The following is a 12,761-nucleotide window of genomic DNA, read 5'->3' as shown; positions in this document are numbered from 1 at the left end:
ACCAGAACCTTATAAAAGAAGGACCCTTGCCTTTAGTCGTTAGGTATTCACTTTCCAATGAAAGAGCTTTCCTTCTATTACTTTCTAATCTTCTATTCTAATAAACTTTTGCCTGCTGCTCATTTTGTGTCCACCTCTTCATTCTTCGAAGTGGCGAGACCACGAATCCTGGGTATTGCGGTAAAAACGTCCTGCCACATCAATACTGTTCATTTGTCCATTGTTTGTCTCTAGCACTAAAATACAAGCTGCTTGAGGGCAGGGACCATGTCATTTTTTGTTCACTGTTATACCACCAGTGTCTAAAATAGGCACATAGTAGCTATTCAATAAATATTCAGTTTGTTAATCCATCCAATAAATATTTATTGTTTGGATGAGACTTAAGTTTCTGTGGAGAGAGAGGTACTGTGAAAAATAAGCAAATATAAATATGTAGTGCACCAGGAGCTCCTGGGTGGCTCGGTCAGTTAAGCCTCTGACTCTTCAGTTTCAGCTCAGTTCATGATCTCATAGTTCGTGAGTTCGAGCCTTACATCTTGGGGTTCTTTCTCTCTCTCTTTCCTTCTCTCTGCCTCTCCCCTGTTCATGCTCTCTCTCTCTCTCTCTCAAAATAAATAAGTAAACTTTGACAACATATGTAGTACACTAGATGGTAATAAGTTCTATGGGGAAGAGGAATAGAAAGGGCAAAGGATCAGAGTTTTGAATTTTGGCTTTTGCTGTTTTGAATACGGTGATCAAAGAAAGTCTCACTGAAAGGCAACATCTGAGTTGAGAACTCAAGGAAATGAGGGAGCAACTCATGGAGATATTTGGGAAATGGAAGGAACAAGGGGAGAAGAGAAGGGGGAGGGTGGACCAGAACCTTATAAAAGAAGGACCCTTGCCAAAAAAGAGAGGGAAAAGTGCAGAGGCTTTGAAACAGTGGTTGAGTGTGGCTTTGAGAAATAGCAAGGAAGCAGATGTGGCTGGAACACAGTAAGGAGGAGAATGGTAAAAGATGAGGTCAGAGAGATAAGGGGAATGAGATTGTATAGGGCTTGAAGTTCATGTAAAGACTTTGATGGGAGATTTTTCTTTGAGATAGGAAACCAGTGCAGTCTTGGAATGTTTTAAGCTGAGGAGGGACGCGATCAGAATCTCTCTGTTGCTGTGGCTATAAGGTTATAGAGAGTCTAAGTTGGAAGCAAGATCAATTAGGAGGCAGCTGCCATAGTGCAGGCAAGAGGTGACAGAATCCTGGCCTAGGGGAATAATGATAATGGTGATGAAAGTGGTGGAACTCTGGATATATTTTGAGGCCAAAGCTAGCCGATTTTGTCAACAGCTTGAACATAAGAGTGTGAGAGATAGGGAGGAATCACGGTAAAACCAAAGGTTTCAGCAGTGCAGCTGATAAGCTATTTGCTAAGATGGAGAAGACTGTAAGGGGATATAGCTTTAGGGCAGGCGGAGTCATGTACATGCATTCTCTTTTGCACATATACACTTAATGTGCTTAAGAATATACATTGGAGATTCAAATAGGCAATTGAATATATGGATCTGGAGTTCAAGGGAGTGATCTGTCTGGAGATGTACATTTAGGAATCATCATCAGCTTAGTGACAGTATTTAAAGGTACAGGCTGCCTAAGATCGTCAGGGTGGGGGTAGAATATAGAGAAGAGAGAAGGTTCCAAGAACTAACCCTTGAGGCACTCACTCCATCCATAGAGGTCAGGCAGATGAGCAGGAACTAGCCAAAGGGACGGAGTAGGAGCAGCCAGTGAGACAGGAGGAGAAGTAAGGGTGTTCTCTTGGAAGCCAAGTGAAGAAAGTGTTGGAAGGAGGAAAGATCAGCTGTGCAAATGTTGCTAGGGGGTCAGGTAAGATGAGGACTCAGAATGACCACAGGATTTAACAACATGGACTTCGCAGGTGACCTTGACAAAAGTTATGGTTGTGGTGAAAACATGATTGGAATAGATTCAAAAGGGAATGAGAGAGAGAGTTAGTGGAGACAGTGTGTATAGACACTGTTTTTAAGTTTTGTTTACAAGAAAGCAGAGAGATAAGGTAATAGCCAAGAGGGAGATGTGGAGTTGAAAGGTAAATGCTGTCCTGTGTTAAGATAAGGATATTTTAGAATATATTGATAGGGTGATGGCAATGATCTAGTGGAGAGGACAATTTGACTATTCAGGAGAGAGGGATAATTGTGTAGCAATGTCTTTGAGTAGATGAGAGAAAATTGGATCTAGTGTCCAAGTGGAGATGATGACCTTGGACAGGAGCTTAGATAGTTTATCTGTGACACCATGTGGGAAGGCTGAGAATATGATAAATGCGGTTGGTGATCAGAGCACATGGAAGACATGTTTTTCTGGTTGCTTCTCTTAGGAAAATGGGAGATCGGGTCATCAGCTGTGTGAGGTTTGAGGAGAGAAGAGAAGGTGTGAAACAGTTGTCTTGGTGAGTGGAAAGTGAACTATTTAGGGAAATATGATAGGATTGTCAGGCAGCACTAAAGGCACCCTTGGGGTTAGTGGTCATAATTTGATGTGAGCCACTCCACATGATTGGCTGTTTTCCTCTTGCCATGGTCAAGTGCATAAATGAGTTGTAAGGGCTAAAACCAAGGTCTTGAAAGTGCTGGTTCTTTTTGGTGCAAAGGTGGACAATTTTTTGCCATGGGTTTAGGTTTTGCCAGGCAAGTTTGAAAGAGGGTCAGGTGTAGGTAGTAATGAATCATGGATAGAAGCTGGTTAAGGACAGACATGAGGCCATTGTGGACAGTGAAATGGTTCTAGGATCAATGGACCATACATCCATTGGAATAAGGAAGAATTATTGAAGTCAGAGCTCAGATGGCAGCAGGAGGTGATGGTGAGAGTGGGAAGCTTAAGAGTGAGATTTTGAATGCAAAATCCTGAAAGAGCTAACTACAGAACCATAGAGTTCAGAAACTCCTCACACCAAGTTTTAAATTTCTGAGTATAAGCAAAACTTTCAGTATATGCTGTCAGAATAGATTGCGAAGAGAGGGGAGACAGCAATAAAGATGACTTTTGACAGAGAAAGTGGATAAAGAATCATTTCAAGCATGAAAGGAAAGCAAACCAAATAAAGCCAAAATCAAGGTCATAGAGATCCATGTGGGAAAGGGAAAAACTGGAAAGAGATTTGTTTTATACTTCAAGGTCACAGTGAGAGAGGTGGGTGAGTGGAGGGAATTAGAATCAGGGCTGAAAGCAAAAGTAGAAATACTTGACATTGTTGATCCATGAGGGGCCTTCCCTTGTGTGCTATCAAGAATCATTAAAAATAGCTGATTCTTTGGATCTCCAAATGAACTCATTAGTAACTTTAAGAGTCCCTTGGTTGCTAGCTACTGTATGTGAGGGCATAGTCCCCTCCTTACTCAGTGCTCATTTACTTCAAGGACATCAAGTAGTAGTCAAACTACAGAATGTGCTATAACAATAAATCATATTATCTGGACACACTGTTTCTCCAAACACAGGTTTCTGAAAGAGCAGTGTGAGAGACCCCTGGCCACTCAAGTAAAACTGGATAATAAGTTTAATTAATAACTTGGAATACAAACCTTTTTGTGGCTTATCATTTACTCTGGAAAATTATTTTTTTTTAAAGATTTTATTTTAGGGGGTGCCTGACTGGCTCAGTCAGTAGAGCATGTGACTCTTGATCTCAGAGTCGTGGGTTCAAACCCTATGTTGGGCATGGAGCCCACTTAAAAAATTTTGTAAAATAAAAAAAGATTTCATTTATTATTATTATTATTATTATTATTGAGTAATTGCTACAGCCAACACGGGACTGAACTCACAACCCTGAAATCAAAAGAGTCATGTGCTTTACTGACTGAGCCAGTCAGGAACCCATTACAGATTTTATTTTTAAGTAATCTCTACAGTCAACATGGGCCTCAAACCCACAACCCTGAGATCAAGAGTCATGTGCTCTATGGACTGAGCTAGCCAGGTGCCCCTGAGCTTGTTTTTTTATTTGAATTTTTCAGTAGATAATTTTCAAGAGCATATAATAGGGACACATGACTCTTGATCCCAGGGTTGTGAATTCGAACCCCACACTGGGTGCAAAGATTACTTAAAAAGAAAATCTTCAGGGGAACCTGCCTGGGTGGCTCAGTCAGTTGAGCATCCTACTCATAATTTCAGCTCAGGTCATGATCTCCCATTTGTGAGATTGAGCCCCATGTTGGGCTCCAAGCAGACAGTGCAGAGCCTGCTTGGGATTCCTCTGTCTGTCTCTCTCTCCCTCTCTCCCTCTCTCTCTCTCTCTCTCTCCCTCTCCCTCTCTCTTTCCCCTCCCCTGCTCATGCAGGCTCTCTGCCTCAAAATAAATGAACTTAAAAAACATCTTCAAAAAAAAAAAAAGCTCAAAAATGAATTCTTATTGTGGTGATATTTGCACGACTCTGTCAACATACTAAAAGTTATTAAATTGTACACTGAAAATGGGTGCATTTCATGGAATGTAACATTACATCTCAAAAAACTTTTTAAAAGGAATCAATATTTGGGGTGCCTTGGTGGCTCAGTCGGTTGAGCATCCGACTTCAGCTCAGGTCATGATCTCATGGTTTGTGAGTTCGAGCCCCGCGTCAGGCTCTGTGCTCACAGCTCAGAGCCTGGAGCCTGCTTCGGATTCTGTGTCTCCCTCTCTGTCTGCCCCTACCCCACTCATGCTCTGTCTCTATCTATCAAAAATGAATAAATGCTAAAAAAAAGGAATCCATATTTATTAAATATTGTAATGACATATTTCAAAACTTAAATCAGGGTTGAGGTCAAAGGGATACTCAATGTTGATTTTTTTAAATTAGTAAGTGAAGCAGCCTACCAGTGTAGAGTTCTAATGAAAGGAAAAGAATTAGGTCATTCCTTATGTATTTCTAGTACTAGTTAATATAAACCAGAAGTGAAATTGCAACATTGCCCAGGATAATAACTGAGGTTTGCATAAGGCTCTAGAAAATTCCTTCCTTGCAACACTTCCTGGCCAGTATGTGCTCTTGTTCTTCCTGGTAAAGTCCAACCCATATTGTCTGTGTACTTCTCCTTAACATTTCTTTGCTTGTCACTTGGCTGGATGTGCTTTACTGCTGGGAGAGTAACAATTTTTAATACTGAAATAGGAGGAGAGTTAGAAGACAGTAGTAAATTTTGCTGACAGGAAAAAGGCCAAGTAGGAACTTGCATGTAAGTCAGCCCACTAGTTAGTCATCGTTCTCGCCAATAAAATACATACCTGGAGTGTGATGGGAGTGGCGATTTGAACGCTCAGCTGGCCTGGTTTCCCCGAACTTTGGAAAGTCCTTAGGTGGGACACAAGTGTACTGAGGTGGGGCTCGCTGCCTCATGATCTCGTAACAGCTGTTGTTTTGTCACAATTATTCATGGCAGTGAGCCCGTCACTGAGTATTCCAGGCTTACGCCTCTGTAACTAAACTTTTTATGTTTACTGCCAAACTGAAATGCTTAAAACACCCAGCAGTGGTGGGCGAACTGAAAGTCTCCAGTCAGAATGTCTCCTCTCTGGCATAACTAACAACTTGTGCCAAGTTCTGCCTTCCTGGTTTTCCTCATGTGACTCTCCCTGCTCTGCCACACCCGTCAGCCTGTCCAAACCAGTCCCCGTGTGCCTTACAGTCTTAGCTTCTGCTGTGCCTTCCCAGAGCGCCCCCTCTGAGACAGTCTCTCCTGAGTTCATGCCCTGGGTCGGCCCCATAAGTAAATGTGTGACTTGAGGAAATTCCTTTCCCTTCCCTGGAAAATGGGACAATACTTCTTAGGGTGGTGGTTTGGTAGTAGATGCTCAATAAAAATTAATATCTTTGGGGCGCCTGGGTGGCTCAGTCAGTTAGCATCTGACTTCGGCTCAGGTCACGATCTCGTGGTTCATAAATTCGAGCCCCACGTCTGGCTCTTTGCTGACAGCTCAGAGGGAGCTGATAGCATATATCACTTTCCTCTGAATAGAATGTAGTTCATAATTTAGCGCTTAATTATAAATCTCTCGTAATTTTGTTCATTATTTCATGTGGTGTTTGTCTCATCCTCAGTTAGCCCAAACCTTCCCAGAGAAGAGAGAAAAGGCTTTATGTTTTTAAAAGTCCTCTTAGAATATCTTCTCAGCGACAGAGCAAGATTACACAGGTTTTAAATATGTTATGGTTGGTAGGCAGTTTGATTTGTTGACACCACCATCGTCAGTTCCATTAGGTTGTGGTAACAGGATGAGACCAGGTGGCTAGGATGTAGAGACACTGTGGGCTATTGGACCCGAGTAACTGGCATCATTAATGTTGAGTTTCTCAGGTGGTGGAGAATTACTTTATTAATATAAGTAGAGGGTTTTCTATACAGTCTTAATACTTCCAAGTTCTATTACTCATCCCAATTACTGACACCAGTTGCCCATGACAGAAACTTGAGACATCCTTAACTCCGCCTTCCTTACCTGCCTCACACTCACCTTGATTAGTCAGCAAGGCCCAATGGATTCTGCCCCTTCTTCGACGCTGCAGTCTGGTCTTCCTCTCCATTCCCACTCCTCAGGCTCTAGTTCAGGCTTCCACCATTGCTTATTTGGAATTGTAAGGGTTAAATTGTAGTGTAGGGCTAATGCTTAGCTTGAAAAATAACAGCTTTGTGTTGACATTGAAGGTTAAGAGATAACAGCCTTGCTTTACTCTTATAAATTACGCCTCATACTCTTGTAAATTAGGCTTCACCAATTAAGGAAGCAAAAGTTCAAAGAAAAGAGCATCAGAGGCAGGGTCAAGGAGATCCACTGGTTGCAACTTAGAGGCAGAAAGTCTAAAGTAAACACCTCATTAGGCAACTGTTTCTAACTCATCTGGAAATTGTTTCTTTGTTCTGTTCCCAGGTGATGATAAAACGATGTGATCGGTTATAAAAACTCTGTACCCCGGCTGTTCGGGGCCACACTCTTATCAAGAGTGTTGGTCCCGATCGGTCGGCCTTGCCTCTCATTGTAATAAACTTTGTTGTGACTGTCACTGGTGCCTGTAGCATTCTGTTTCAGGAGTCGTGTGGATGCAACAGAATCTTTTAAAAACCTCACAGCAGGTCTCCTTGTTGCTATATTCACACCTCTGCCATTTACTTCCAAAATGAAAATGAGGCCACAGTTATCTTTCTCAAACAACTATCTGATCAAGTTATTCTCCTTTCTAAAGTCCATCACGGGCACCTAGAGTGGCTCAGTGGTTAAGCATCTGACTCTTAATTTGAGCTCATGGCATGATCTCACGGTTTGTGGGTTCGAGCCCCATGTTGGGCTCCAGGCTGACAGTGTGGAGCCTGCTTGAGATTCTCTCTTTCTGCCCCTCCCCTGCTCTCTCTGTCTCTCAAAAGTAAGTAAATAAACTTTAAAAAATTTTCTTTCTTTTTTTTTTAAAGGTTTATTTATTTTTCAGAGACAGAGAGAAACAGAGTGTGAGGAGAGGAGGGGCAGAGAGAGAGGGAGACACAGAACCTGAATCAGGCTCCAGGCTCTGAGATGACCACACAGAACCCGATGCGGGGCTCAAACTCACTGACCATGAGATCATGACCTGAGCTGAAGTCGGACGCTTTACCAACTGAGCCACACAGGCACCCTTAAAAAATGATTTTCTAAATAAATAAAATAAAGAATAAAACCCTTTAATGGTTGACCATTAGCCACAGGACCCTGCCACCCACCATGGAGTCCATCACCATCAAATCCTTATCTCCCCTCCCATTTCTGTCTTCCATCATTCCTCCTTTTACATCCTCATTACAGTTATAATGTGCAAGCTCTTGCAAGCTTCTGGGCTTTTTAAGATACTGTTTTCTTGTCCAGGAATGCCCTTCTCCTTCATTTCCCTTTTTATCAGTGGTTTGGAGCAAAGGCTGTAGGTCAGACACCTTCATCTGAATCCTGACTTCTGTATTTGCTAGCTGGGCTGTTGGGTAAGTTACTAATCTCTTGAGACTCACTTTCCACATCTGTAAAATGGGGCTTACAACAAGCACCGCCTCCAAGGGCTAGTGTAAAGACTGAAGGAGAAAAATAACGTGTCTAGTACTTAGGAAAGTGTCTGGTACAGAGCAAAGGCCAAATAAAAGTTAGTCATTGCTACCACTTAATATTGAAGTGTTATTTCAAGACATTGCTCATTTGACTTCAATGATAGATTGAATGGTGGTTCCCCAAAGATGTCTATGTCCTAATCCCTGGAACCTACGAGTATGTGATTTCACATGGTAAAGGGAGATTGCAGGTGTGACTAAGTGACGTAAAATTTTCCAGATGAGTCCCGTGTAATCACAAGATTCCTTATATGAGGAAGGTAGGACAGTCAGAGAAGGGAGAAGGCAAAGTGCTAATGGAAGCAGAGACTGGGGTGAGATAAAGAATGCTGGCAGCCTTTAAAAGATGGAAGAGATAGGAATTACCTGCAGAGTATCCAGAAAGAACCAGTCTTGTCAACGCCTTAATTTTAGTCCTAATGACTCATTTCTGACTTCTGACCTCCAGAACTATAAGAGAACATGTTTGTGGTGCAGCCACTCTGGAAAACAGTTATGGATGTTCCTCAAAAGATTAAAAACAGAACTACCCTATGACCCAGTCCTACTAGATATTTAATTGTACTACATTTATCCAAAGGACACAGGAGTGCTGATATGAAGGGGCACATGCACCCCAATGTTTATAGCAGCACTACCAACAATAGTCCAATTATGGAAAGAGCCCAGATGTCCATCAACTGACAAATGGATAAAGATGTGGTATATATATATGTATATGTATATATATGTGTATATATATATATATATATACATATATATACACATATATATATACACATATATATACATATATACATATATATATACATATATATATAATGGAATATTACTCTATGATCAAAAAGAATATAATCTTGCCATTTGCAATAACATGGGTGGAACTAGAGTGTATTATACTAAGTGAAATAAGTCAGTCAGAGAAAGATAAGTATCATATGATTTCACTCATATGTGGAACTTAAGAAACAAAACAGATGAACACAGAGGAAGGGAAGGAAAAAATTAAAACAGAGAGGGAGGCAAACCATAAGAGACTTTTTTTAGTTTCTTTTTTAAAAATAATTTATTTATTTTTTAATTTATATCCAAGTTAGTTATTCCTTAATTCTCCTTACCCATTTAGCCCATCCCCTCCTCCCATAACCCCTCCAGCAGCCCTCTGTTCTCTATATTTAAGGGTCTCTTATGTTTTGTCCCCCCTCTCTATTTTTATGTTATTTTTGCTTCCCTTCCCTTATGTTCATCTGTTTTGTATCTTAAATTTCTCATATGAGTAAAGTCATATGATATTTGTCTTTCTAATTTCACTTAGCATAATACCCTTATTATTATCTTGCAAATGGAAAGATTTCATTCTTTTTGATTGCCAAGTAATACTCCATTATATGTGTAAATATATATTATATATATTTTATATTATATATTATATATATATTATATGTGTATACATATAATGTGTGTATGTATATATACACATATACGCGTATATATATGTATATATATATACATATATATACGCACATATATACGTATATATATACGTATATATATACACACATATACGTATATATACATATATATATACATGTATATACATGTATATACATATATATGTATATATATGTATATATATACACACATATATATACATATATATGTGTGTATATATATATACCACATCTTCTTTATCCATTCATTCATCGATGGACATTTGGGCTCTTTCCATACTTTGGCTATTATTGATAGTGCTGCTATAAACATTGGGGTGCATGTGCACCTTCGAAACAGCATATCTGTATCCCTTGGATAAATACCTAGTAGTGCAATTGCTGGGTCATAGGGTACTTCTATTTTTAATATTTTGAGGAACTTCCATACTGTTTTCCAGAGTAGCTGCACCAGTTTGCATTCCCATCAGCAGTGCAAAAGAGATCCTCTTTCTCCACATCCTCACCAATGTCTGTTGTTGCCTGAGTTGTTAATGTTAGCCATTCTGACAGGTGTGAGTAGTATCTCATTGTGGTTTTGATTTGTATTTCCCTGATGATGAGCATTTTTTCATGTGTTGGTTGGCCATCTGGATGTCTTCTTTGGAGAAGTGTCTATTCATGTCTTTTGTCATTTCTTTAGTGGATTATTTTTTTTTTGGGTGTTGAGTTTGATAAGTTCTTTTTTTTTTTAAATTTTTTAATGTTTATTTATTTTTGAGAGGGAGAGAGAGACAGAGCATGAGTGGGGGAGGGGCAGAGAGAGAGAGGAAGACACAGAATCCGACGCAGGCTCCAGGCTCCGAGCTGTCAGCACAGAGCCCAACGCGGGGCTCGAACTCACGAACCGTGAGAGCATGACCTGAGCTGAAGTCGGACACCCAACCGACTGAGCCACCCAGGCGCCCCTAGTTTGATAAGTTCTTTATAGATTTTAGATACTAACCCCTTTATCTGATATTCCATTCCGTCGGTTGCCTTTTAGTTCTGTTGATTGTTTCCTTTGCTGTGCAGAAGCTTTCTATTTTGATGAGGTCCCAATAGTTTATTTTTGCTTTTGTTTCCCTTGCCTCTAGAGACATGTTGAGTAAGAAGTTGCTGCAGCCAAGGTCAAAGAGGTTTCTGCCTGCTTTCTTATCTAGCATTTTGATTGCTTCCTGTCTTACATTTAAGTCTTTTATCCATTTTGATTTTTTGTGTACGGTGTAAGAAGTGGTCCAGGTTTATTTTTCTGCATGTCACTGTCCAGTTTTCCCAGCAACACTTGCTGAAGAGACTGTCTTTATTCCATTGGATATTCTTTCCTGCTTTGCCAAAGATGAGTTGGCCATACATTTGTGGGTCCATTTCTGGGTTCTCTGTTCTGTTCCATTGATCTGAGTGTCTGTTTTTGTGCCACGTAAGAGACTCTTAAATACAGAGAACAAACTGAGGGTTGCTGGAGGGGAGGTAGGTGGGGGAGTGGTGGGGTAAATGTGTGATGGGCATTAAGGAGGACACTTGTTGGGATGAGCACTGGGTGTCATATGTAAGTGATGAATCACTAAATTCTACTCCTGAGACCAGTACTACACTATATGTTAATTAGCTTGGATTTAAATAAAATTAAAAAAAATAGAGAGAGAGAGAGACAGAAAGAGAACGCATTTGTGTTGAATTAAGCCACTAAATGTGTGGTAATCTGTCATAGCAGCGATAGGAAAGGAGCACAACTTCCTAGAGGTGACTTGAACCCCATAACATTTACATATAGAGATATAATTTTTTTAATTAAAAACTTTTTTTAAGTTTTTTGATTTATTTTGAGAGAGACAGAGACAGTATGAGTATGGGGGTGGGGCAGAGAGAGAGACAATCCCAAGCAGGCTCTGAGCTGCCAGCACAAAACTTGAACCCACAAAACTGTGAGATCATGACCTGAACCAAAAGTAAAAGTCAGACATTAACTGAGTGAGCCAACCAGGTGCCCCTAGATATATAATTTTTTTAAATATATATATTTAAATGTTTATTTATTTTTGAGAGACAGAGAGAGAGAGAGAGAGAGAGAGAGAGAGTACGAGCAGGAGAGGGGCAGAGAGAGAGGGAGACAGAGAATCTGAAGCAGGTTCCAGGCTCTGAGCTGTCAGCACAGAGCCAGACTTGGGCTCAGACTTACAAACTGTGAGATCATGATCTGAGCCAAAGTCAGGGCATTAACCGACTGAACCACCCAGGTGGCTAACTTGCTTTTTTAAGCTTACAAAAATTATATTGGGGCACCTGGGTGGGTCAGTCGGTTGTGTCCGACTTTGGCTCCGGTCATCATCTCATGGTTGGTGAGTTAAAGCCCGGCATCAGGCTCTCTGCTGTCAGCTAGGAGCCCACTTTGGATCCTCTGTCCCCCTCTCTATCTGCCCCCCTTCTCAAAAATAAATAAACATTAAAAATAATAAGTTAATAAATAAATAAATAAATAAATAAATAAATAAAGTAAGCTCTCAGTCCAATATGGGGCTTGAGTTCATGACCCCAAGATCAAGAGTCGTATGCTCTACCGACTGAGCCCCTAGATATATAATTTTTAATTCGTATGTCTCTCCTGTGAGACTGTATGTTTCTTAAGGGCTACTGCTTACTAATATTTGAAACCACCTCCTATCCCTACCTCTACATACTTAGCACAATGTCTGGCACATTCTCAAACTCTAATATTTGATGGAGGAAAGTTTATGGTCTCAAGGGTGGGTTTTGTTTCGGTTGCATTGAGTTCATGTGGAGATGGAGGGACCAGCCATGGATTCTCAAATGAGGTTCAGTCTCTGGCAAGTACAGGTCTGGGAGATGTGTCAGGGGAAATGATTGAAATAGGTCTGGGGATTGTTGTAGAGAAGAGAGGTGACTGTAATTGAAGAAGCGCCTGGTCCTGGAATACTTTATATGATGAATATTTCATGGGGCTCTGGTCTCTGCTTTTCAAAGATACAATAGCTCTAGAAAAGATCCAGCAGAGGACATTAAAAATGATCAAGGGCAGAGAGAATTATGTATGGTGGTAAAAATGAAAAAGATTCCATTTGCAAAAAAAAAAAAAAAGTGGAAGTCTTAAACTCATGAGGAATAATCATTCATTATTTTCTCAAATCCGGAAAAAAATAGAAACAGGTAACATTCCTGAA

Source organism: Panthera uncia (assembly GCF_023721935.1).
Source record: "Panthera uncia isolate 11264 chromosome B2 unlocalized genomic scaffold, Puncia_PCG_1.0 HiC_scaffold_24, whole genome shotgun sequence".
Taxonomy (NCBI): Eukaryota; Metazoa; Chordata; class Mammalia; order Carnivora; family Felidae; genus Panthera; species Panthera uncia.
The sequence above is the reverse complement of the archived record's forward strand: the minus strand, read 5'-3'. Positions refer to the sequence as shown.